The 27,848-nt window shown below is 36.0% G+C and overlaps 8 non-coding genes across 8 annotated transcripts; all 8 read right to left on the bottom strand.

The window, feature by feature from the left end:
- Window positions 1-427: 427 nt before the first annotated feature.
- TRNAL-CAG (transfer RNA leucine (anticodon CAG)) lies at window positions 428-510 on the bottom strand. Its single transcript has one exon. It is a non-coding gene; the product is annotated as a tRNA-Leu (tRNA).
- Window positions 511-1,555: 1,045 nt separating this feature from the next.
- On the bottom strand, window positions 1,556-1,628 carry TRNAF-GAA (transfer RNA phenylalanine (anticodon GAA)). The gene has a single exon. It is a non-coding gene; the product is annotated as a tRNA-Phe (tRNA).
- Window positions 1,629-2,525: 897 nt separating this feature from the next.
- Window positions 2,526-2,608, bottom strand: TRNAL-CAG (transfer RNA leucine (anticodon CAG)). Its single transcript has one exon. It is a non-coding gene; the product is annotated as a tRNA-Leu (tRNA).
- A 2,015-nt stretch (window positions 2,609-4,623) lies between these two features.
- Window positions 4,624-4,704, bottom strand: TRNAL-CAG (transfer RNA leucine (anticodon CAG)). The gene has a single exon. It is a non-coding gene; the product is annotated as a tRNA-Leu (tRNA).
- A 2,016-nt stretch (window positions 4,705-6,720) lies between these two features.
- TRNAL-CAG (transfer RNA leucine (anticodon CAG)) lies at window positions 6,721-6,803 on the bottom strand. Its single transcript has one exon. It is a non-coding gene; the product is annotated as a tRNA-Leu (tRNA).
- An 11,448-nt stretch (window positions 6,804-18,251) lies between these two features.
- TRNAF-GAA (transfer RNA phenylalanine (anticodon GAA)) lies at window positions 18,252-18,324 on the bottom strand. Its single transcript has one exon. It is a non-coding gene; the product is annotated as a tRNA-Phe (tRNA).
- Window positions 18,325-25,952: 7,628 nt separating this feature from the next.
- On the bottom strand, window positions 25,953-26,025 carry TRNAF-GAA (transfer RNA phenylalanine (anticodon GAA)). Its single transcript has one exon. It is a non-coding gene; the product is annotated as a tRNA-Phe (tRNA).
- An 897-nt stretch (window positions 26,026-26,922) lies between these two features.
- Window positions 26,923-27,005, bottom strand: TRNAL-CAG (transfer RNA leucine (anticodon CAG)). The gene has a single exon. It is a non-coding gene; the product is annotated as a tRNA-Leu (tRNA).
- Between the last annotated feature and the right edge of the window lie 843 nt (window positions 27,006-27,848).

Below are 27,848 nucleotides of genomic sequence, written 5' to 3'. Positions count from 1 at the left end.
AAACTATGATTACCTACCTTTTAAGCTTTTGTTTATTAAGTATTTTTATGGTCTATTGATGAATGAGGTAATCAAATATGAAATTAGACTTACCGGCAATTCAGTTTATAGAAATCTCCCAGAACAGCCCCATAGGATGTGGAGTCTCCGCCCTAATAGGGAAAGAGAACACAAAGAGTTGAAATAGTCCCGCCCCATTGACCGCCCGCAGTATTTTTATAGTGCCAAGACAGCTAACATATGCACATAAAAACTATTTCACGGTCCTAGAGATCCGTTTATAGACGACAATTTCAGATTCACCCCAAAGACTCCCAGGTAGTGGTAACTTTGGGATCAGGTTTTTTAAGGCCCATTGCTAAGTTTGGTTTGATCCCCATCTAATCAATAATTGACTGAGAATCAGTATAGTTTCATGAAAAGGTCATGTCAGAAGTGGGATTTGAACCCACGCCTCCAAGAGAGACTGCGACCTGAACGCAGCGCCTTAGACCGCTCGGCCATCCTGACTTCTTGTGGATTCTGTGCCTTAACTCTTTCCAAGTTAGTCAGCAGAAATATGACCAGTAATTGTCATTGAAAATTATTTTAAAATATTTAATATTACAGTTTTTATTTCAATACATTTGTTTAAACTATTAGTTATCAAGCCTATTTTGAGCTAAATGGCCAAGCCCCATTTTAAAAAAATATGACTTTTATCACTGTATGCAGTAATAACTCTGGAATGCTTCTACATATCCCTGTAATTCTGAAAGTGTTTTTTGTGACACATTGTACTTTACATTAACTGTAAATTTAGGTCAATATATTTTTAGTTTTTTTCTGTGAAAATATCTAAATTTTGTTTAAAATTTTGAAATATTAGTCAGTTTTATTCTTTGACTGCTTATATCCTTAAACCAACTTGTTGCACCACACAAAAATGTAAATAAATAGCATTTTTCATATGTGTACTTTTTGTCAGCATTCACTTTCAAACCTCCTTTTATTTTGTTAGGATGTTAGAAATGTTAGATTTCTCACAAAATGCGGTGATGCACCATATTTCTTCAGAATCTACGGTTTGGCCACACAGCAGGGCTTTGAAAATAAGAGCGCTATTTGGATTTTGGAATGCAGATTTTGCAAGAATAGTTTGCAGGTAAAATTTGCAGAGTACCAAAAGTACCAAAACAGCAGAAACCCCCCCAAAGTGACCCCATTTTAGAAATTACTTCTCACAATGAATTCATATACACCACAGCATTTCATAGTCAAACATACATGGTTGAAATCATTCAGCTAGTGTCTGATACATGCTTTCTTTATCAGCTATCAGGTTCCCTTTAAATCCTCTTACAGCTAAGTGAAATGGAAATAAACAAAACAGAGGAAAAATTACAAAAAAATAATAATTTGCTCAAATGGAAAAGTTCCCATTTCTCATCTTTTTAACATTTTATTTTCTGTAGATAGTTAAGATTTTTAGGCCTTTTACATTTTCTTTAAATAATCAGTCCACGTGCTTTGTTTATTTTCTCCTTAAAATGTAAAGAATCAAGAAAAGTGATGTTGCCGAAACCCGGGATCGAACCAGGGACCTTTAGATCTTCAGTCTAACGCTCTCCCATCTGAGCTATTTCGGCCAAACACAAACAACTTTAGGAGTGCTAGACACTTGGCAAATGTCAAGCGAAACCCCTGAAAGTAGATATTTTTATTTTTGCTTTGACTGGTTTTTGCAGCATGATTTCTATTTGAAACTCGTGCTAATTTGTTGTACATATGTAATAACTTTCATTAACTCTTTGTGAATGAGTAGAAAAAAACAGCAATTTTGACAGAGATTTTTTTACATTTTCAATTTGACTCCATTCATCAGGTTCATTCAAACCCTGTGTTTGTGAGACAGGTGATGGTTGCACATAAAAGACAATGTGCATGCATAATGTTACATCAAGTTTTATTTGTTATTAAATGCAAATAATTGGAGCAAAAAAGGAGACAACAATTTAGAGAAAATATTTTAATGATTGTTAACTTTCAATGTGAAAACATTTGTCCCAAAATGTGCTGAAACTTAGATGTCAGTATCGCATGTGCATTTCAGACTTTAAAACTATGATTACCTACCTTTTAAGCTTTTGTTTATTAAGTATTTTTATGGTCTATTGATGAATGAGGTAATCAAATATGAAATTAGACTTACCGGCAATTCAGTTTATAGAAATCTCCCAGAACAGCCCCATAGGATGTGGAGTCTCCGCCCTAATAGGGAAAGAGAACACAAAGAGTTGAAATAGTCCCGCCCCATTGACCGCCCGCAGTATTTTTATAGTGCCAAGACAGCTAACATATGCACATAAAAACTATTTCACGGTCCTAGAGTTCCGTTTATAGACGACAATTTCAGATTCACCCCAAGGACTCCCAGGTAGTGGTAACTTTGGGATCAGGTTTTTTAAGGCCCATTGCTAAGTTTGGTTTGATCCCCATCTAATCAATAATTGACTGAGAATCAGTATAGTTTCATGAAAAGGTGATGTCAGAAGTGGGATTTGAACCCACGCCTCCAAGAGAGACTGCGACCTGAACGCAGCGCCTTAGACCGCTCGGCCATCCTGACTTCTTGTGGATTCTGTGCCTTAACTCTTTCCAAGTTAGTCAGCAGAAATATGACCAGTAATTGTCATTGAAAATTATTTTAAAATATTTAATATTACAGTTTTTATTTCAATACATTTGTTTAAACTATTAGTTATCAAGCCTATTTTGAGCTAAATGGCCAAGCCCCATTTTAAAAAAATATGACTTTTATCACTGTATGCAGTAATAACTCTGGAATGCTTCTACATATCCCCGTAATTCTGAAAGTGTTTTTTGTGACACATTGTACTTTACATTAACTGTAAATTTAGGTCAATATATTTTTTGTTTTTTTCTGTGAAAATATCTAAATTTTGTTTAAAATTTTGAAATATTAGTCATTTTTATTCTTTGACTGCTTATATCCTTAAACCAACTTGTCGCACCACACAAAAATGTAAATAAATAGCATTTTTCATATGTGTACTTTTGGTCAGCATTCACTTTCAAACCTCCTTTTATTTTGTTAGGATGTTAGAAATGTTAGATTTCTCACAAAATGCGATGATGCACCATATTTCTTCAGAATCTACTGCTTGGCCACACAGCAGGGCTTTGAAAATAAGAGCGCTATTTGGATTTTGGAATGCAGATTTTGCAAGAATAGTTTGCAGGTAAAATTTGCAGAGTACCAAAAGTACCAAAACAGCAGAAACCCCCCCAAAGTGACCCCATTTTAGAAATTACTTCTCACAATGAATTCATATACACCACAGCATTTCATAGTCAAACATACATGGTTGAAATCATTCAGCTAGTGTCTGATACATGCTTTCTTTATCAGCTATCAGGTTCCCTTTAAATCCTCTTACAGCTAAGTGAAATGGAAATAAACAAAACAGAGGAAAAATTACAAAAAAATAATAATTTGCTCAAATGGAAAAGTTCCCATTTCTCATCTTTTTAACATTTTATTTTCTGTAGATAGTTAAGATTTTTAGGCCTTTTACATTTTCTTTAAATAATCAGTCCACGTGCTTTGTTTATTTTCTCCTTAAAATGTAAAGAATCAAGAAAAATGATGTTGTCGAAACCCGGGACCTAACCAGGGACCTTTAGATCTTCAGTCTAACGCTCTCCCGTCTGAGCTATTTCGGCCAAACACAAACAACTTTAGGAGTGCTAGACAATTGGCAAATGTCATGCAAAACCCCTGAAAGTAGATATTTTTATTTTTGCTTTGACTGGTTTTTGCAGCATGATTTCTATTTGAAACTCCTGCTATTTTGTTGTACATATTTAATAACTTTAATTAACTCTTTGTGAATGAGTAGAAAAAAACAGCAATTTTGACAGAGATTTTTTTACATTTTCAATTTGACTCCATTCATCAGGTTCATTCAAACCCTGTGTTTGTGAGACAGGGGATGGTTGCACATAAAAGACAATGTGCATATATAATGTTACATCAAGTTTTATTTGTTATTAAATGCAAATAATTGGAGCAAAAAAGGAGACAACAATTTAGAGAAAATATTTTAATGATTGTTAACTTTCAGTGTGAAAACATTTGTCCCAAAATGTGCTGAAACTTAGATGTCAGTATCGCATGTGCATTTCAGACTTTAAAACTATGATTACCTGCTTTTTAAGCTTTTGTTTATTAAGTATTTTTATGGTCTATTGATGAATGAGGTAATCAAATATGAAATTAGACTTACCGGCAATTCAGTTTATAGAAATCTCCCAGAACAGCCCCATAGGATGTGGAGTCTCCGCCCTAATAGGGAAAGAGAACACAAAGATTTGAAATAGTCCCGCCCCATTGACCGCCGGCAGTATTTTTATAGTGCCAAGACAGCTAACATATGCACATAAAAACTATTTCACGGTCCTAGAGTTCCGTTTATAGACGACAATTTCAGATTCACCCCAAAGACTACCAGGTAGTGGTAACTTTGGGATCGGATTTTTTAAGGCCCATTGCTAAGTTTGGTTTGATCCCCATCTAATCAATAATTGACTGAGAATCTGTATAGTTTCATGAAAAGGTGATGTCAGAAGTGGGATTTGAACCCACGCCTCCAAGAGACTGCGACCTGAACGCAGCGCCTTAGACCGCTCGGCCATCCTGACTTCTTGTGGATTCTGTGCCTTAACTCTTTCCAAGTTAGTCAGAAGAAATATGACCAGTAATTGTCATTGAAAATTATTTTAAAATATTTAATATTACAGTTTTTATTTCAATACATTTGTTTAAACTATTAGTTATCAAGCCTATTTTGAGCTAAATGGCCAAGCCCCATTTTAAAAAAAATATGACTTTTATCACTGTATGCAGTAATAACTCTGGAATGCTTCTACATATCCCCGTAATTCTGAAAGTGTTTTTTGTGACACATTGTACTTTACATTAACTGTAAATTTAGGTCAATATATTTTTTGTTTTTTTCTGTGAAAATATCTAAATTTTGTTTAAAATTTTGAAATATTAGTCATTTTTATTCTTTGACTGCTTATATCCTTAAACCAACTTGTCGCACCACACAAAAATGTAAATAAATAGCATTTTTCATATGTGTACTTTTGGTCAGCATTCACTTTCAAACCTCCTTTTATTTTGTTAGGATGTTAGAAATGTTAGATTTCTCACAAAATGCGATGATGCACCATATTTCTTCAGAATCTACTGTTTGGCCACACAGCAGGGCTTTGAAAATAAGAGCGCTATTTGGATTTTGGAATGCAGATTTTGCAAGAATAGTTTGCAGGTAAAATTTGCAGAGTACCAAAAGTACCAAAACAGCAGAAACCCCCCCAAAGTGACCCCATTTTAGAAATTACTTCTCACAATGAATTCATATACACCACAGCATTTCATAGTCAAACATACATGGTTGAAATCATTCAGCTAGTGTCTGATACATGCTTTCTTTATCAGCTATCAGGTTCCCTTTAAATCCTCTTACAGCTAAGTGAAATGGAAATAAACAAAACAGAGGAAAAATTACAAAAAAATAATAATTTGCTCAAATGGAAAAGTTCCCATTTCTCATCTTTTTAACATTTTATTTTCTGTAGATAGTTAAGATTTTTAGGCCTTTTACATTTTCTTTAAATAATCAGTCCACGTGCTTTGTTTATTTTCTCCTTAAAATGTAAAGAATCAAGAAAAATGATGTTGTCGAAACCCGGGACCTAACCAGGGACCTTTAGATCTTCAGTCTAACGCTCTCCCGTCTGAGCTATTTCGGCCAAACACAAACAACTTTAGGAGTGCTAGACACTTGGCAAATGTCAAGCAAAACCCCTGAAAGTAGATATTTTTATTTTTGCTTTGACTGGTTTTTGCAGCATGATTTCTATTTGAAACTCCTGCTATTTTGTTGTACATATTTAATAACTTTAATTAACTCTTTGTGAATGAGTAGCAAAAAACAGCAATTTTGACAGAGATTTTTTTACATTTTCAATTTGACTCCATTCATCAGGTTCATTCAAACCCTGTGTTTGTGAGACAGGTGATGGTTGCACATAAAAGACAATGTGCATATATAATGTTACATCAAGTTTTATTTGTTATTAAATGCAAATAATTGGAGCAAAAAAGGAGACAACAATTTAGAGAAAATATTTTAATGATTGTTAACTTTCAATGTGAAAACATTTGTCCCAAAATGTGCTGAAACTTAGATGTCAGTATCGCATGTGCATTTCAGACTTTAAAACTATGATTACCTGCTTTTTAAGCTTTTGTTTATTAAGTATTTTTATGGTCTATTGATGAATGAGGTAATCAAATATGAAATTAGACTTACCGGCAATTCAGTTTATAGAAATCTCCCAGAACAGCCCCATAGGATGTGGAGTCTCCGCCCTAATAGGGAAAGAGAACACAAAGATTTGAAATAGTCCCGCCCCATTGACCGCCGGCAGTATTTTTATAGTGCCAAGACAGCTAACATATGCACATAAAAACTATTTCACGGTCCTAGAGTTCCGTTTATAGACGACAATTTCAGATTCACCCCAAAGACTCCCAGGTAGTGGTAACTTTGGGATCGGATTTTTTAAGGCCCATTGCTAAGTTTGGTTTGATCCCCATCTAATCAATAATTGACTGAGAATCTGTATAGTTTCATGAAAAGGTGATGTCAGAAGTGGGATTTGAACCCACGCCTCCAAGAGAGACTGCGACCTGAACGCAGCGCCTTAGACCGCTCGGCCATCCTGACTTCTTGTGGATTCTGTGCCTTAACTCTTTCCAAGTTAGTCAGAAGAAATATGACCAGTAATTGTCATTGAAAATTATTTTAAAATATTTAATATTACAGTTTTTATTTCAATACATTTGTTTAAACTATTAGTTATCAAGCCTATTTTGAGCTAAATGGCCAAGCCCCATTTTAAAAAAATATGACTTTTATCACTGTATGCAGTAATAACTCTGGAATGCTTCTACATATCCCCGTAATTCTGAAAGTGTTTTTTGTGACACATTGTACTTTACATTAACTGTAAATTTAGGTCAATATATTTTTTGTTTTTTTCTGTGAAAATATCTAAATTTTGTTTAAAATTTTGAAATATTAGTCATTTTTATTCTTTGACTGCTTATATCCTTAAACCAACTTGTCGCACCACACAAAAATGTAAATAAATAGCATTTTTCATATGTGTACTTTTGGTCAGCATTCACTTTCAAACCTCCTTTTATTTTGTTAGGATGTTAGAAATGTTAGATTTCTCACAAAATGCGATGATGCACCATATTTCTTCAGAATCTACTGTTTGGCCACACAGCAGGGCTTTGAAAATAAGAGCGCTATTTGGATTTTGGAATGCAGATTTTGCAAGAATAGTTTGCAGGTAAAATTTGCAGAGTACCAAAAGTACCAAAACAGCAGAAACCCCCCCAAAGTGACCCCATTTTAGAAATTACTTCTCACAATGAATTCATATACACCACAGCATTTCATAGTCAAACATACATGGTTGAAATCATTCAGCTAGTGTCTGATACATGCTTTCTTTATCAGTTATCAGGTTCCCTTTAAATCCTCTTACAGCTAAGTGAAATGGAAATAAACAAAACAGAGGAAAAATTACAAAAAAATAATAATTTGCTCAAATGGAAAAGTTCCCATTTCTCATCTTTTTAACATTTTATTTTCTGTAGATAGTTAAGATTTTTAGGCCTTTTACATTTTCTTTAAATAATCAGTCCACGTGCTTTGTTTATTTTCTCCTTAAAATGTAAAGAATCAAGAAAAATGATGTTGTCGAAACCCGGGACCTAACCAGGGACCTTTAGATCTTCAGTCTAACGCTCTCCCGTCTGAGCTATTTCGGCCAAACACAAACAACTTTAGGAGTGCTAGACACTTTGCAAATGTCAAGCAAAACCCCTGAAAGTAGATATTTTTATTTTTGCTTTGACTGGTTTTTGCAGCATGATTTCTATTTGAAACTCCTGCTATTTTGTTGTACATATTTAATAACTTTAATTAACTCTTTGTGAATGAGTAGCAAAAAACAGCAATTTTGACAGAGATTTTTTTACATTTTCAATTTGACTCCATTCATCAGGTTCATTCAAACCCTGTGTTTGTGAGACAGGTGATGGTTGCACATAAAAGACAATGTGCATATATAATGTTACATCAAGTTTTATTTGTTATTAAATGCAAATAATTGGAGCAAAAAAGGAGACAACAATTTAGAGAAAATATTTTAATGATTGTTAACTTTCAGTGTGAAAACATTTGTCCCAAAATGTGCTGAAACTTAGATGTCAGTATCGCATGTGCATTTCAGACTTTAAAACTATGATTACCTACTTTTTAAGCTTTTGTTTATTAAGTATTTTTATGGTCTATTGATGAATGAGGTAATCAAATATGAAATTAGACTTACCGGCAATTCAGTTTATAGAAATCTCCCAGAACAGCCCCATAGGATGTGGAGTCTCCGCCCTAATAGGGAAAGAGAACACAAAGAGTTGAAATAGTCACGCCCCATTGACCGCCCGCAGTATTTTTATAGTGCCAAGACAGTTAACATATGCACATAAAAACTATTTCACGGTCCTAGAGTTCCGTTTATAGACGACAATTTCAGATTCACCCCAAAGACTCCCAGGTAGTGGTAACTTTGGGATCAGGTGTTTTAAGGCCCATTGCTAAGTTTGGTTTGATCCCCATCATGACTGAGAATCTGTATAGTTTCCTGAAAAGGTGATGTCAGAAGTGGGATTTGAACCCAGAGTCTGCAACCTGAACGCAGCGCCTTAGACCGCTCGGCCATCCTGACTTCTTGTGGATTCTGTGCCTTAACTCTTTCCAAGTTAGTCAGCAGAAATATGACCAGTAATTGTCATTGAAAATTATTTTAAAATATTTAATATTACAGTTTTTATTTCAATACATTTTTTTAAACTATTAGTTATCAAGCCTATTTTGAGCTAAATGGCCAAGCCCCATTTTAAAAAAATATGACTTTTATCACTGTATGCAGTAATAACTCTGGAATGCTTCTACATATCCCCGTAATTCTGAAAGTGTTTTTTGTGACACATTGTACTTTACATTAACTGTAAATTTAGGTCAATATATTTTTAGTTTTTTTCTGTGAAAATATCTAAAATTTGTTTAAGATTTTGAAATATTAGTCATCTTTATTCTTTGACTGCTTATATCCTTAAACCAACTTGTCGCACCACACAAAAATGTAAATAAATAGCATTTTTCATATGTGTACTTTTTGTCAGCATTCACTTTCAAACCTCCTTTTATTTTGTTAGGATGTTAGAAATGTTAGATTTCTCACAAAATGCGGTGATGCACCATATTTCTTCAGAATCTACTGTTTGGCCACACAGCAGGGCTTTGAAAATAAGAGCGCTATTTGGATTTTGGAATGCAGATTTTGCAAGAATAGTTTGCAGGTAAAATTTGCAGAGTACCAAAAGTACCAAAACAGCAGAAACCCCCCCAAAGTGACCCCATTTTAGAAATTACTTCTCACAATGAATTCATATACACCACAGCATTTCATAGTCAAACATACATGGTTGAAATCATTCAGCTAGTGTCTGATACATGCTTTCTTTATCAGCTATCAGGTTCCCTTTAAATCCTCTTACAGCTAAGTGAAATGGAAATAAACAAAACAGAGGAAAAATTACAAAAAAATAATAATTTGCTCAAATAGAAAAGTTCCCATTTCTCATCTTTTTAACATTTTATTTTCTGTAGATAGTTAAGATTTTTAGGCCTTTTACATTTTCTTTAAATAATCAGTCCACGTGCTTTGTTTATTTTCTCCTTAAAATGTAAAGAATCAAGAAAAATGATGTTGTCGAAACCCGGGACCTTTAGATCTTCAGTCTAACGCTCTCCCGTCTGAGCTATTTCGGCCAAACACAAACAACTTTAGGAGTGCTAGACACTTGGCAAATGTCAAGCGAAACCCCTGAAAGTAGATATTTTTATTTTTGCTTTGACTGGTTTTTGCAGCATGATTTCTATTTGAAACTCCTGCTATTTTGTTGTACATATTTAATAACTTTAATTAACTCTTTGTGAATGAGTAGAAAAAAACAGCAATTTTGACAGAGATTTTTTTACATTTTCAATTTGACTCCATTCATCAGGTTCATTCAAACCCTGTGTTTGTGAGACAGGTGATGGTTGCACATAAAAGAAAATGTGCATATATAATGTTACATCAAGTTTTATTTGTTATTAAATGCAAATAATTGGAGCAAAAAAGGAGACAACAATTTAGAGAAAATATTTTAATGATTGTTAACTTTCAATGTGAAAACATTTGTCCCAAAATGTGCTGAAACTTAGATGTCAGTATCGCATGTGCATTTCAGACTTTAAAACTATGATTACCTACTTTTTAAGCTTTTGTTTATTAAGTATTTTTATGGTCTATTGATGAATGAGGTAATCAAATATGAAATTAGACTTACCGGCAATTCAGTTTATAGAAATCTCCCAGAACAGCCCCATAGGATGTGGAGTCTCCGCCCTAATAGGGAAAGACAACACAAAGAGTTGAAATAGTCACGCCCCATTGACCGCTCGCAGTATTTTTATAGTGCCAAGACAGCTAACATATGCACATAAAAACTATTTCACGGTCCTAGAGTTCCGTTTTTAGACGACAATTTCAGATTCACCCCAAAGACTCCCAGGTAGTGGTAACTTTGGGATCGGATTTTTTAAGGCCCATTGCTAAGTTTGGTTTGATCCCCCTCTAATCAATAATTGACTGAGAATCTGTATAGTTTCATGAAAAGGTGATGTCAGAAGTGGGATTTGAACCCACGCCTCCAAGAGAGACTGTGACCTGAACGCAGCAACTTAGACCGCTCGGCCATCCTGACTTCTTGTGGATTCTGTGCCTTAACTCTTTCCAAGTTAGTCAGCAGAAATATGACCAGTAATTGTCATTGAAAATTATTTTAAAATATTTAATATTACAGTTTTTATTTCAATACATTTGTTTAAACTATTAGTTATCAAGCCTATTTTGAGCTAAATGGCCAAGCCCCATTTTAAAAAAATATGACTTTTATCACTGTATGCAGTAATAACTCTGGAATGCTTCTACATATCCCCGTAATTCTGAAAGTGTTTTTTGTGACACATTGTACTTTACATTAACTGTAAATTTAGGTCAATATATTTTTAGTTTTTTTCTGTGAAAATATCTAAAGTTTGTTTTAAAATTTTGAAATATTAGTCATTTTTATTCTTTGACTGCTTATATCCTTAAACCAACTTGTCGCACCACACAAAAATGTAAATAAATAGCATTTTTCATATGTGTACTTTTTGTCAGCATTCACTTTCAAACCTCCTTTTATTTTGTTAGGATGTTAGAAATGTTAGATTTCTCACAAAATGCGGTGATGCACCATATTTCTTCAGAATCTACTGTTTGGCCACACAGCAGGGCTTTGAAAATAAGAGCGCTATTTGGATTTTGGAATGCAGATTTTGCAAGAATAGTTTGCAGGTAAAATTTGCAGAGTACCAAAAGTACCAAAACAGCAGAAACCCCCCCAAAGTGACCCCATTTTAGAAATTACTTCTCACAATGAATTCATATACACCACAGCATTTCATAGTCAAACATACATGGTTGAAATCATTCAGCTAGTGTCTGATACATGCTTTCTTTATCAGCTATCAGGTTCCCTTTAAATCCTCTTACAGCTAAGTGAAATGGAAATAAACAAAACAGAGGAAAAATTACAAAAAAATAATAATTTGCTCAAATGGAAAAGTTCCCATTTCTCATCTTTTTAACATTTTATTTTCTGTAGATAGTTAAGATTTTTAGGCCTTTTACATTTTGTTTAAATAATCAGTCCACGTGCTTTGTTTATTTTCTCCTTAAAATGTAAAGAATCAAGAAAAATGATGTTGCCGAAACCCGGGATCTTTAGATCTTCAGTCTAACGCTCTCCCATCTGAGCTATTTCGGCCAAACACAAACGACTTTAGGAGTGCTAGACACTTGGCAAATGTCAAGCGAAACCCCTGAAAGTAGATATTTTTATTTTTGCTTTGACTGGTTTTTGCAGCATGATTTCTATTTGAAACTCCTGCTATTTGGTGTACATATTTAATAACTTTCATTAACTCTTTGTGAAAGAGTAGAAAAAAAACAGCAATTTTGACAGAGATTTTTTTACATTTTCAATTTGACTCCATTCATCAGGTTCATTCAAACCCTGTGTTTGTGAGACAGGTGATGGTTGCACATAAAAGACAATGTGCATATATGATGTTACATCAAGTTTTATTTGTTATTAAATGCAAATAATTGGAGCAAAAAAGGAGACAACAATTTAGAGAAAATATTTTAATGATTGTTAACTTTCAATGTGAAAACATTTGTCCCAAAAGGTGCTGAAACTTAGATGTCAGTATCGCATGTGCATTTCAGACTTTAAAACTATGATTACCTGCTTTTTAAGCTTTTGTTTATTAAGTATTTTTATGGTCTATTGATGAATGAGGTAATCAAATATGAAATTAGACTTACCGGCAATTCAGTTTATAGAAATCTCCCAGAACAGCCCCATAGGATGTGGAGTCTCCGCCCTAATAGGGAAAGAGAACACAAAGAGTTGAAATAGTCCCGCCCCATTGACCGCCGGCAGTATTTTTATAGTGCCAAGACAGCTAACATATGCACATAAAAACTACTTCACGGTCCTAGAGTTCCGTTTATAGACGACAATTTCAGATTCACCCCAAAGACTCCCAGGTAGTGGTAACTTTGGGATCGGATTTTTTAAGGCCCATTGCTAAGTTTGGTTTGATCCCCATCTAATCAATAATTGACTGAGAATCTGTATAGTTTCATGAAAAGGTGATGTCAGAAGTGGGATTTGAATCCATGCCTCCAAGAGAGACTGCGACCTGAATGCAGCGCCTTAGACCGCTCGGCCATCCTGACTTCTTGAGGATTCTGTGCCTTAACTCTTTTCAAGTTAGTCAGAAGAAATATGACCAGTAATTGTCATTGAAAATTATTTTAAAATATTTAATATTACAGTTTTTATTTCAATACATTTGTTTAAACTATTAGTTATCAAGCCTATTTTGAGCTAAATGGCCAAGCCCCATTTTAAAAAAATATGACTTTTATCACTGTATGCAGTAATAACTCTGGAATGCTTCTACACATATCCCCGTAATTCTGAAAGTGTTTTTTGTGACACATTGTACTTTACATTAACTGTAAATTTAGGTCAATATATTTTTAGTTTTTTTCTGTGAAAATATCTAAATTTTGTTTAAAATTTTGAAATATTAGTCATTTTTATTCTTTGACTGCTTATATCCTTAAACCAACTTGTCGCACCACACAAAAATGTAAATAAATAGCATTTTTCATATGTGTACTTTTGGTCAGCATTCACTTTCAAACCTCCTTTTATTTTGTTAGGATGTTAGAAATGTTAGATTTCTCACAAAATGCGATGATGCACCATATTTCTTCAGAATCTACTGTTTGGCCACACAGCAGGGCTTTGAAAATAAGAGCGCTATTTGGATTTTGGAATGCAGATTTTGCAAGAATAGTTTGCAGGTAAAATTTGCAGAGTACCAAAAGTACCAAAACAGCAGAAACCCCCCCAAAGTGACCCCATTTTAGAAATTACTTCTCACAATGAATTCATATACACCACAGCATTTCATAGTCAAACATACATGGTTGAAATCATTCAGCTAGTGTCTGATACATGCTTTCTTTATCAGCTATCAGGTTCCCTTTAAATCCTCTTACAGCTAAGTGAAATGGAAATAAACAAAACAGAGGAAAAATTACAAAAAAATAATAATTTGCTCAAATAGAAAAGTTCCCATTTCTCATCTTTTTAACATTTTATTTTCTGTAGATAGTTAAGATTTTTAGGCCTTTTACATTTTCTTTAAATAATCAGTCCACGTGCTTTGTTTATTTTCTCCTTAAAATGTAAAGAATCAAGAAAAATGATGTTGTCGAAACCCGGGACCTTTAGATCTTCAGTCTGAGCTCTCCCGTCTGAGCTATTTCGGCCAAACACAAACAACTTTAGGAGTGCTAGACACTTGGCAAATGTCAAGCGAAACCCCTGAAAGTAGATATTTTTATTTTTGCTTTGACTGGTTTTTGCAGCATGATTTCTATTTGAAACTCCTGCTATTTTGTTGTACATATTTAATAACTTTAATTAACTCTTTGTGAATGAGTAGAAAAAAACAGCAATTTTGACAGAGATTTTTTTACATTTTCAATTTGACTCCATTCATCAGGTTCATTCAAACCCTGTGTTTGTGAGACAGGTGATGGTTGCACATAAAAGACAATGTGCATATATAATGTTACATCAAGTTTTATTTGTTATTAAATGCAAATAATTGGAGCAAAAAAGGAGACAACAATTTAGAGAAAATATTTTAATGATTGTTAACTTTCAATGTGAAAACATTTGTCCCAAAATGTGCTGAAACTTAGATGTCAGTATCGCATGTGCATTTCAGACTTTAAAACTATGATTACCTACTTTTTAAGCTTTTGTTTATTAAGTATTTTTATGGTCTATTGATGAATGAGGTAATCAAATATGAAATTAGACTTACCGGCAATTCAGTTTATAGAAATCTCCCAGAACAGCCCCATAGGATGTGGAATCTCCGCCCTAATAGGGAAAGAGAACACAAAGAGTTGAAATAGTCACGCCCCATTGACCGCTCGCAGTATTTTTATAGTGCCAAGACAGCTAACATATGCACATAAAAACTATTTCACGGTCCTAGAGTTCCGTTTTTAGACGACAATTTCAGATTCACCCCAAAGACTCCCAGGTAGTGGTAACTTTGGGATCGGATTTTTTAAGGCCCATTGCTAAGTTTGGTTTGATCCCCCTCTAATCAATAATTGACTGAGAATCTGTATAGTTTCATGAAAAGGTGATGTCAGAAGTGGGATTTGAACCCACGCCTCCAAGAGAGACTGTGACCTGAACGCAGCAACTTAGACCGCTCGGCCATCCTGACTTCTTGTGGATTCTGTGCCTTAACTCTTTCCAAGTTAGTCAGCAGAAATATGACCAGTATTTGTCATTGAAAATTATTTTAAAATATTTAATATTACAGTTTTTATTTCAATACATTTGTTTAAACTATTAGTTATCAAGCCTATTTTGAGCTAAATGGCCAAGCCCCATTTTAAAAAAATATGACTTTTATCACTGTATGCAGTAATAACTCTGGAATGCTTCTACATATCCCCGTAATTCTGAAAGTGTTTTTTGTGACACATTGTACTTTACATTAACTGTAAATTTAGGTCAATATATTTTTAGTTTTTTTCTGTGAAAATATCTAAAATTTGTTTAAAATTTTGAAATATTAGTCATCTTTATTCTTTGACTGCTTATATCCTTAAACCAACTTGTCGCACCACACAAAAATGTAAATAAATAGCATTTTTCATATGTGTACTTTTTGTCAGCATTCACTTTCAAACCTCCTTTTATTTTGTTAGGATGTTAGAAATGTTAGATTTCTCACAAAATGCGGTGATGCACCATATTTCTTCAGAATCTACTGTTTGGCCACACAGCAGGGCTTTGAAAATAAGAGCGCTATTTGGATTTTGGAATGCAGATTTTGCAAGAATAGTTTGCAGGTAAAATTTGCAGAGTACCAAAAGTACCAAAACAGCAGAAACCCCCCCAAAGTGACCCCATTTTAGAAATTACTTCTCACAATGAATTCATATACACCACAGCATTTCATAGTCAAACATACATGGTTGAAATCATTCAGCTAGTGTCTGATACATGCTTTCTTTATCAGCTATCAGGTTCCCTTTAAATCCTCTTACAGCTAAGTGAAATGGAAATAAACAAAACAGAGGAAAAATTACAAAAAAATAATAATTTGCTCAAATAGAAAAGTTCCCATTTCTCATCTTTTTAACATTTTATTTTCTGTAGATAGTTAAGATTTTTAGGCCTTTTACATTTTCTTTAAATAATCAGTCCACGTGCTTTGTTTATTTTCTCCTTAAAATGTAAAGAATCAAGAAAAATGATGTTGTCGAAACCCGGGACCTTTAGATCTTCAGTCTAACGCTCTCCCGTCTGAGCTATTTCGGCCAAACACAAACAACTTTAGGAGTGCTAGACACTTGGCAAATGTCAAGCGAAACCCCTGAAAGTAGATATTTTTATTTTTGCTTTGACTGGTTTTTGCAGCATGATTTCTATTTGAAACTCCTGCTATTTTGTTGTACATATTTAATAACTTTAATTAACTCTTTGTGAATGAGTAGAAAAAAACAGCAATTTTGACAGAGATTTTTTTACATTTTCAATTTGACTCCATTCATCAGGTTCATTCAAACCCTGTGTTTGTGAGACAGGTGATGGTTGCACATAAAAGACAATGTGCATATATAATGTTACATCAAGTTTTATTTGTTATTAAATGCAAATAATTGGAGCAAAAAAGGAGACAACAATTTAGAGAAAATATTTTAATGATTGTTAACTTTCAGTGTGAAAAAATTTGTCCCAAAATGTGCTGAAACTTAGATGTCAGTATCGCATGTGCATTTCAGACTTTAAAACTATGATTACCTACTTTTTAAGCTTTTGTTTATTAAGTATTTTCATGGTCTATTGATGAATGAGGTAATCAAATATGAAATTAGACTTACCGGCAATTCAGTTTATAGAAATCTCCCAGAACAGCCCCATAGGATGTGGAGTCTCAGCCCTAATAGGGAAAGAGAACACAAAGAGTTGAAATAGTCACGCCCTATTGACCGCCCGCAGTATTTTTATAGTGCCAAGACAGCTAACATATGCACATAAAAACTATTTCACGGTCCTAGAGTTCCGTTTATAGACGACAATTTCAGATTCACCCCAAGGACTCCCAGGTAGTGGTAACTTTGGGATCAGGTTTTTTAAGGCCCATTGCTAAGTTTGGTTTGATCCCCATCATGACTGAGAATCTGTATAGTTTCATGAAAAGGTGATGTCAGAAATGGGATTTGAACCCAGAGTCTGCAACCTGAACGCAGCGCCTTAGACCACTCGGCCATCCTGACTTCTTGTGGATTCTGTGCCTTAACTCTTTCCAAGTTAGTCAGCAGAAATATGACCAGTAATTGTCATTGAAAATTATTTTAAAATATTTAATATTACAGTTTTTATTTCAATACATTTGTTTAAACTATTAGTTATCAAGCCTATTTTGAGCTAAATGGCCAAGCCCCATTTTAAAAAAAATATGACTTTTATCACTGTATGCAGTAATAACTCTGGAATGCTTCTACATATCCCCGTAATTCTGAAAGTGTTTTTTGTGACACATTGTACTTTACATTAACTGTAAATTTAGGTCAATATATTTTTTGTTTTTTTCTGTGAAAATATCTAAAGTTTGTTTAAAATTTTGAAATATTAGTCATTTTTATTCTTTGACTGCTTATATCCTTAAACCAACTTGTCGCACCACACAAAAATGTAAATAAATAGCATTTTTCATATGTGTACTTTTTGTCAGCATTCACTTTCAAACCTCCTTTTATTTTGTTAGGATGTTAGAAATGTTAGATTTCTCACAAAATGCGGTGATGCACCATATTTCTTCAGAATCTACTGTTTGGCCACACAGCAGGGCTTTGAAAATAAGAGCGCTATTTGGATTTTGGAATGCAGATTTTGCAAGAATAGTTTGCAGGTAAAATTTGCAGAGTACCAAAAGTACCAAAACAGCAGAAACCCCCCCAAAGTGACCCCATTTTAGAAATTACTTCTCACAATGAATTCATATACACCACAGCATTTCATAGTCAAACATACATGGTTGAAATCATTCAGCTAGTGTCTGATACATGCTTTCTTTATCAGCTATCAGGTTCCCTTTAAATCCTCTTACAGCTAAGTGAAATGGAAATAAACAAAACAGAGGAAAAATTACAAAAAAATAATAATTTGCTCAAATGGAAAAGTTCCCATTTCTCATCTTTTTAACATTTTATTTTCTGTAGATAGTTAAGATTTTTAGGCCTTTTACATTTTCTTTAAATAATCAGTCCACGTGCTTTGTTTATTTTCTCCTTAAAATGTAAAGAATCAAGAAAAATGATGTTGCCGAAACCCGGGATCGAACCAGGGACCTTTAGATCTTCAATCTAACGCTCTCCCATCTGAGCTATTTCGGCCAAACACAAACAATTTTAGGAGTGCTAGACACTTGGCAATTGTCAAGCGAAACCCCTGAAAGTAGATATTTTTATTTTTGCTTTGACTGATTTTTGCAGCATGATTTCTATTTGAAACTCCTGCTATTTTGTTGTACATATCTAATAACTTTCATTAACTCTTTGTGAATGAGTAGAAAAAAACAGCAATTTTGACAGAGATTTTTTTACATTTTCAATTTGACTCCATTCATCAGGTTCATTCAAACCCTGTGTTTGTGAGACAGGTGATGGTTGCACATAAAAGACAATGTGCATGCATAATGTTACATCAAGTTTTATTTGTTATTAAATGCAAATAATTGGAGCAAAAAAGGAGACAACAATTTAGAGAAAATATTTTAATGATTGTTAACTTTCAATGTGAAAACATTTGTCCCAAAATGTGCTGACACTTAGATGTCAGTATCGCATGTGCATTTCAGACTTTAAAACTATGATTACCTACTTTTTAACCCCTTCACCCCCAAGGGTGGTTTGCACGTTAATGACCGGGCCAATTTTTACAATTCTGACCACTGTCCCTTTATGAGGCTATAACTCTGGAACGCTTTGACGGATCTTGGCGATTCTGACACTGTTTTCTCGTGACATATTGTACTTCATGTTAGGGGTAAAATTTCTTTGATATAACTTGCGTTTATTTGTGAAAAAAATTGAAATTTGGCGAAAATTTTGAAAATTTTGCAATTTTCCAACTTTGAATTTTTATGCCCTTAAATCACAGACATATGTCACGCAAAATACTTAATAAGTAACATTTCCCACATGTCTACTTTACATCAGTACAATTTTGGAACCAAATTTTTTTTTTGTGACGGAGTTATAAGGGTTAAAAGTTGAGCAGCAATTTCTCATTTTTACAACACCATTTTTTTTTAGGGACCACATCTCATTTGAAGTCATTTTGAGGGGTCTATATGATAGAAAATACTCAAGTGTGACACCATTCTAAAAACTGCACCCCTCAAGGTGCTCAAAACCACATTCAAGAAGTTTATTAACCCTTCAGGTGTTTCACAGGAATTTTTGGAATGTTTAAATAAAAATGAACATTTAACTTTTTTTCACACAAAATTTATTTCAGCTCCAATTTGTTTTATTTTACCAAGGGTAACAGGAGAAAATGGACCCCCAAAGTTGTTGTACAATTTGTCCTGAGTACGCTGATACCCCATATGTGGGGGTAAACCACTGTTTGGGCGTATGGCAGAGCTCGGAAGGAAAGGAGCGCCATTTGACTTTTCAATGCAAAATTGACTGGAATTGAGATGGGACGCCATGTTGTGTTTGGAGAGCCCCTGATGTGCCTAAACACTGAAACCCCCTACAAGTGACACCATTTTGGAAAGTAGACCCCCTAAGGAACTTATCTTGATGTGTGGTGAGCACTTTGACCCACCAAGTGCTTCACAGAAGTTTATAATGCAGAGCCGTAAAAATAAAAAATCATATTTTTTCACAAAAATGATCTTTTCGCCCCCAATTTTTTATTTTCCCAAGGGTAAGAGAAGAAATTGGACCCCAAAAAATGTTGTGCAATTTGTCCTGAGTACGCTGATACCCCATATGTGGGTGTAAACCATTGTTTGGGCGCATGGCAGAGCTTGGAAGTGAAGGAGCGCCATTTGACTTTTCAATGCAAAATTGACTGGAATTGAGATGGGACGCCATGTTGCGTTTGGAGAGCTCCTGATGTGCCTAAACATTGAAACTCCCTACAAGTGACACCATTTTGGAAAGTAGACCCCCTAAGGAACTTATCTAGATGTGTGGTGAGCACTTTGACCCACCAAGTGCTTCACAGAAGTTTATAATGCAGAGCCGTAAAAATAAAAAATCATATTTTTTCACAAAAATGATCTTTTCGCCCCCAATTTTTTATTTTCCCAAGGGTAAGAGAAGAAATTGGACCCCAAAAAATGTTGTGCAATTTGTCCTGAGTACGCTGATACCCCATATGTGGGTGTAAACCATTGTTTGGGCGCATGGCAGAGCTTGGAAGTGAAGGAGCGCCATTTGACTTTTCAATGCAAAATTGACTGGAATTGAGATGGGACGCCATGTTGCGTTTGGAGAGCTCCTGATGTGCCTAAACATTGAAACTCCCTACAAGTGACACCATTTTGGAAAGTAGACCCCCTAAGGAACTTATCTAGATGTGTGGTGAGCACTTTGACCCACCAAGTGCTTCACAGAAGTTTATAATGCGGAGCCGTAAAAATAAAAAATCATATTTTTTCACAAAAATGATCTTTTCGCCCCCAATTTTTTATTTTCCCAAGGGTAAGAGAAGAAATTGGACCCCAAAAAATGTTGTGCAATTTGTCCTGAGTACGCTGATACCCCATATGTGGGTGTAAACCATTGTTTGGGCGCATGGCAGAGCTTGGAAGTGAAGGAGCGCCATTTGACTTTTCAATGCAAAATTGACTGGAATTGAGATGGGACGCCATGTTGCGTTTGGAGAGCTCCTGATGTGCCTAAACATTGAAACTCCCTACAAGTGACACCATTTTGGAAAGTAGACCCCCTAAGGAACTTATCTAGATGTGTGGTGAGCACTTTGACCCACCAAGTGCTTCACAGAAGTTTATAATGCAGAGCCATAAAAATAAAAAATCATATTTTTTCATAAAAATGATTTTTTGCCCCCAATTTTTTATTTTCCCAAGGGTAAGAGAAGAAATTGGACCCCAAAAAATGTTGTGCAATTTGTCCTGAGTACGCTGATACCCCATATGTGGGTGTAAACCATTGTTTGGACGCATGGCAGAGCTTGGAAGGGAAGGAGCGCCATTTGACTTTTCAATGCAAAATTGACTGGAATTGAGATGGGACGCCATGTTGCGTTTGGAGAGCCCCTGATGTGCCTACACATTGAAACTCCCTACAAGTGACACCATTTTGGAAAGTAGACCCCCTAAGGAACTTATCTAGATGTGTTTTGAGAGCTTTGAACCCCCAAGTGTTTCACTACAGATTATAACGCAGAGCCGTGAAAATAATTTTTTTTTTTCTCAAAAATGATTTTTTAGCCCCCAGCTTTGTATTTTTACAAGGGTAACAGAATAAATTGGACCCCAAAATTTGTTGTCCAATTTGTCCTGAGTACGCTGATACCCCATATGTGGGGGGAACCACTGTTTGGGCGCATGACAGAGCTCGGAAGGGAAGGAGCGCCATTTGGAATGCAGACTTAAATGGATTGGTCAGCAGCCGTCACGTTGCATTTGCAGAGCCCCTGATGTACCCAAACAGTACAAACCCCCCACAAGTGACCCCATATTGGAAACTAGACCTCCCAAGGAACTTATCTAGATGTGGTTTGAGAACTTTGAACCCCCAAGTGTTTCACTAAAGTTTATAGCGCAAATCCGTGAAAATAAAAATTCTTTTTTTTTTTCACAAAAATGATTTTTTAGCCCCCAGTTTTGTATTTTCACAAGGGTAACAGGATAAATTGGACCCCAAAAGTTGTTGTCCAATTTGTCCTGAGTACGCTGATACCCCATATGTGGGGGGGAACCACTGTTTGGGTGCATGACAGAGCTCGGAAGGGAAGGAGCGCCATTTGGAATGCAGCCTTAAATGGATTGGTCTGCAGGCGTCACGTTGCATTTGCAGAGCCCCTGATGTACCCAAACAGTACAAACCCCCCACAAGTGACCCCATATTGGAAACTAGACCTCCCAAGGAACTTATCTAGATGTGTTGTGAGAACTTTGAACCCCCAAGTGTTTCACTACAGTTTATAACGCAGAGCCGTGAAAATAAAACATCTTTTTTTTCCCACAAAAATGATTTTTAGCCCCCCAAATTTTTATTTTCCTAAGGATAACAAGAGAGCTTGGACCCCAGAAGTTGTTGTTCAATTTGTCCCGAGTACGCTGATAACACATATGTTGGGGTAAACCCCTTTTTGGGCGCACGGGAGAGCTCGGAAGGGAAAGAGCACTGTTTTACTTTTTCAACGCAGAATTGGCTGGAATTGAGATTGGACGCCATGTCGCGCTTGGAGAGCCCCTGATGTGCCTGGACAGTGGAAACTCTCCAATTCTACCTGAAACCCTAACCCTAACACACCCCTAACCCTAATCCCAACGGTAACCCTAACCACACCCCTAGCCCTGACACACCCATAATTCTAATCCCAACCCTAATCCAAACGTAAATGTAATCCAAACCCTAACCCTAACTTTAGCCCCAACCCTAACTTTAGCCCCAACCCTAACTTTAGCCCCAACCCTAACTTTACCTCCAACCCTAGCCCTAACCCTAACCCTACCCCTAACCCTAACCCTAAACGTGACTGAAATACGTGGCACTGAAATACGTGGCACTGAAATACGTGGCACTGAAATACGTGGCACTGAAATACGTGGCACTGAAATACGTGGCACTGAAATACGTGGCACTTAAATACGTGGCACTGAAACACGTGGCACTGAAATACGTGATACGTGGCACTGAAATACGTGGCACTGAAATACGTGGCACTGAAATACGTGGCACTGAAATACGTGGCACTTAAATATGTGATACGTGGCACTTAAATACGTGGCACTGAAACACGTGGCACTGAAATACGTGATACATGGCACTGAAATACGTGGCACTGAAATACGTGGCACTGAAATACGTGGCACTGAAATACGTGGCACTTAAATACGTGGCACTTAAATACGTGGCACTTAAATATGTGATACGTGGCACTTAAATACGTGGCACTGAAATACGTGGCACTGAAATACGTGGCACTGAAATACGTGGCACTTAAATACGTGGCACTTAAATACGTGGCACTTAAATACGTGGCACTGAAATATGTGATACGTGGCACTTAAATACGTGGCACTGAAACACGTGGCACTGAAATACGTGATACGTGGCACTGAAATACGTGGCACTGAAATACGTGGCACTGAAATACGTGGCACTGAAATACGTGGCACTGAAACACGTGCAACTGAAATACGTGGTACTAAAATATGTGGCACTGAAATACGTGATACGTGGCACTGAAATACGTGGCACTGAAACACGTGGCACTGAAATACGTGATACGTTGCCCTGAAATACATGGCACTGAAATACGTGGCACTGAAATACGTGGCACTGAAATACGTGGCACTGAAATACGTGGCACTATGACTGTCAGAAAATGTTCATTAAACGGTTAGGGGTGAGGTTAGGGGTAGAGTTAGGGTTAGGGTTTGGATCCCTTTATCACCTTGATGGTGGTGGGTGGCTTTTCAGTGTGTTTTCTGTTTTTTTTCAATAAAAATGCATGCGTTTTTAACGCAAACAAACGCATGTGCTTAAAAACATCAAGAAAATACTGCAGGTTGTATTTCTGAAAATTAACGCATGCAGAAAAAAACCGCATGCGTTTGAAAACGCGACCAAACGTCTACAAAAAAACGCATGCGTTTTCAATGTTAAATATAGGGAAAAAACGCATGCGTTTTTTTGTGCAAAAAACGCTGCAGACAAAAACGCAAGTGTGAAACCAGCGACGCTTTTTATAGCAAAAAAGTTTTTGCGTCTCCACATTTTGAGAGCTATAATTTTTCCACATTTTGCTCCACAGAGTTATGTGAGGTCTTGTTTTTTGCGGGACGAGTTGACGTTTTTATTGGTAACATTTTCGGACATGTGACCGTTTTTGATCGCTTTTTATTCCGATTTTTGTGAGGCAGAATGACCAAAAACCAGCAATTCCTGAATTTCTTTTGGGAGAGGCGTTTATACCGTTCCGCGTTTGGTAAAATTGATAAAGCAGTTTTATTCGTCGGGTCAGTATGATTACAGCGATATCTCATTTATATCATTTTTTTATGTTTTGGCGCTTTTATACGATAAAAACTATTTTATAGAAAAAATAATTATTTTGGTATCGCTTTTTTCTCAGGACTATAACTTTTTTATTTTTTTGCTGATGATGCTGTATGGCGGCTTGTTTTTTGCGGGACAAGATGACGTTTTCAGCGGTACCATGGATATTTATATCAGTCTTTTTGATCGCGTGTTATTCCACTTTTTGTTCGGCGGTATGGTAATAAAGCGTTGTTTTTTGCCTCGTTTTTTTTTTTTTTTCTTACGGTGTTTACTGAAGGGGTTAACTAGTGGGGCAGTTTTATAGGTGGGGTCGTTACGGACGCGGCGATACTAAATATGTGTACTTTTATTGTTGTTTTTTTTATTTAGACAAAGAAATGTATTTATGGGAATAATATTTTTTTTTTTTCATTATTTTGGAATATTTTTTTTATTTTTTTTTACACATTTGGAAATTTTTTTTTTTACTTTTTTACTTTGCCCCAGGGGGGGACAATACAGATCGGTGATCTGCCAGTTTGCATAGCACTCTGACAGATTACTGATCTGCGAGAAGTACAGGCTGCTTCACAGTGCCTGCTCTGAGCAGGCGTCTGTGAAGCCACCTCCCTCCCTGCAGGACCCGGATCCGCGGCCATCTTGGATCCGGGTCTGGAGCAGGCAGGGAGGGAGGTAAGACCCTCGCAGCAACGCGATCACATCGCGTTGCTGCGGGGGGCTCAGGGAAGCCCGCAGGGAGCCCCCTCCCTGCGCGATGCTTCCCTGCACCGCCGGCACATCGCGATCATGTTTGATCGCGGTGTGCCGGGGGTTAATGTGCCGGGAGCGGTCCGTGACCGCTCCTGGCACATAGTGCCGGATGTCAGCTGCGATATGCAGCCGACACCCGGCCGCGATCGGCCGCGCTCCCCCCGTGAGCGCGGCCGATCGGCTATGACGTACTATCCCGTCGGCGGTCATACGGGCCCACCCCACCTCGACGGGATAGTACGTCGGATGTCAGGAAGGGGTTAAGCTTTTGTTTATTAAGTATTTTTATGGTCTATTGATGAATGAGGTAATCAAATATGAAATTAGACTTACCGGCAATTCAGTTTATAGAAATCTCCCAGAACAGCCCCATAGGATGTGGAGTCTCCGCCCTAATAGGGAAAGAGAACACAAAGAGTTGAAATAGTCCCGCCCCATTGACCGCCGGCAGTATTTTTATAGTGCCAAGACAGCTAACATATGCACATAAAAACTATTTCACGGTCCTAGAGTTCCGTTTATAGACGACAATTTCAGATTCACCCCAAAGACTCCCAGGTAGTGGAGTGGTAACTTTGGGATCGGATTTTTTAAGGCCCATTGCTAAGTTTGGTTTGATCCCCATCTAATCAATAATTGACTGAGAATCTGTATAGTTTCATGAAAAGGTGATGTCAGAAGTGGGATTTGAACCCACGCCTCCAAGAGAGACTGTGAAATCATTCAGCTAGTGTCTAATACATGCTTTCTTTATCAGCTATCAGGTTCCCTTTAAATCCTCTTACAGCTAAGTGAAATGGAAATAAACAAAACAGAGGAAAAATTACAAAAAAATAATAATTTGCTCAAATGGAAAAGTTCCCATTTCTCATCTTTTTAACATTTTATTTTCTGTAGATAGTTAAGATTTTTAGGCCTTTTACATTTTCTTTAAATAATCAGTCCACGTGCTTTGTCTATTTTCTCCTTAAAATGTAAAGAATCAAGAAAAATGATGTTGCCGAAACCCGGGATCGAACCAGGGACCTTTAGATCTTCAATCTAACGCTCTCCCATCTGAGCTATTTCGGCCAAACAAAATCAACTTCAGGAGTGCTAGACACTTGGCAAATGTCAAGCGAAACCCCTGAAAGTAGATATTTTTATTTTTGCTTTGACTGGTTTTTGCAGCATGATTTCTATTTGAAACTCCTGCTATTTTGTTGTACATATTTAATAACTTTCATTAACTCTTTGTGAATGAGTAGAAAAAAACAGCAATTTTGACAGAGATTTTTTTACATTTTCAATTTGACTCCATTCATCAGGTTCATTCAAACCCTGTGTTTGTGAGACAGGTGATGGTTGCACATAAAAGACAATGTGCATGCATAATGTTACATCAAGTTTTATTTGTTATTAAATGCAAATAATTGGAGCAAAAAAGGAGACAACAATTTAGAGAAAATATTTTCATGATTGTTAACTTTCAATGTGAAAACATTTGTCCCAAAATGTGCTGAAACTTAGATGTCAGTATCGCATGTGCATTTCAGACTTTAAAACTATGATTACCTGCTTTTTAAGCTTTTGTTTATTAAGTATTTTTATGGTCTATTGATGAATGAGGTAATCAAATATGAAATTAGACTTACCGGCAATTCAGTTTATAGAAATCTCCCAGAACAGCCCCATAGGATGTGGAGTCTCCGCCCTAATAGGGAAAGAGAACACAAAGAGTTGAAATAGTCCCGCCCCATTGACCGCCGGCAGTATTTTTATAGTGCCAAGACAGCTAACATATGCACATAAAAACTATTTCACGGTCCTAGAGTTCCGTTTATAGACGACAATTTCAGATTCACCCCAAAGACTCCCAGGAAGTGGTAACTTTGGGATCGGATTTTTTAAGGCCCATTGCTAAGTTTGGTTTGATCCCCATCTAATCAATAATTGACTGAGAATCTGTATAGTTTCATGAAAAGGTGATGTCAGAAGTGGGATTTGAACCCACGCCTCCAAAAGAGACTGCGTCCTGAACGCAGTGCCTTAGACCGCTCGGCCATCCTGACTTCTTGTGGATTCTGTGCCTTAACTCTTTCCAAGTTAGTCAGAAGAAATATGACCAGTAATTGTCATTGAAAATTATTTTAAAATATTTAATATTACAGTTTTTATTTCAATACATTTGTTTAAACTATTAGTTATCAAGCCTATTTTGAGCTAAATGGCCAAGCCCCATTTTTAAAAAAATATGACTTTTATCACTGTATGCAGTAATAACTCTGGAATGCTTCTACATATCCCCGTAATTCTGAAAGTGTTTTTTGTGACACATTGTACTTTACATTAACTGTAAATTTAGGTCAATATATTTTTTGTTTTTTTCTGTGAAAATATCTAAATTTTGTTTAAAATTTTGAAATATTAGTCATTTTTATTCTTTGACTGCTTATATCCTTAAACCAACTTGTCGCACCACACAAAAATGTAAATAAATAGCATTTTTCATATGTGTACTTTTGGTCAGCATTCACTTTCAAACCTCCTTTTATTTTGTTAGGATGTTAGAAATGTTAGATTTCTCACAAAATGCGATGATGCACCATATTTCTTCAGAATCTACTGTTTGGCCACACAGCAGGGCTTTGAAAATAAGAGCGCTATTTGGATTTTGGAATGCAGATTTTGCAAGAATAGTTTGCAGGTAAAATTTGCAGAGTACCAAAAGTACCAAAACAGCAGAAACCCCCCCAAAGTGACCCCATTTTAGAAATTACTTCTCACAATGAATTCATATACACCACAGCATTTCATAGTCAAACATACATGGTTGAAATCATTCAGCTAGTGTCTGATACATGCTTTCTTTATCAGCTATCAGGTTCCCTTTAAATCCTCTTACAGCTAAGTGA

This window comes from Ranitomeya variabilis, chromosome 4 (assembly GCF_051348905.1).
Source record: "Ranitomeya variabilis isolate aRanVar5 chromosome 4, aRanVar5.hap1, whole genome shotgun sequence".
NCBI classification, from domain to species: domain Eukaryota; kingdom Metazoa; phylum Chordata; class Amphibia; order Anura; family Dendrobatidae; genus Ranitomeya; species Ranitomeya variabilis.
Note: the sequence above shows the minus strand (reverse complement) of the source record. Positions and strands in the feature narration are given on the sequence as shown.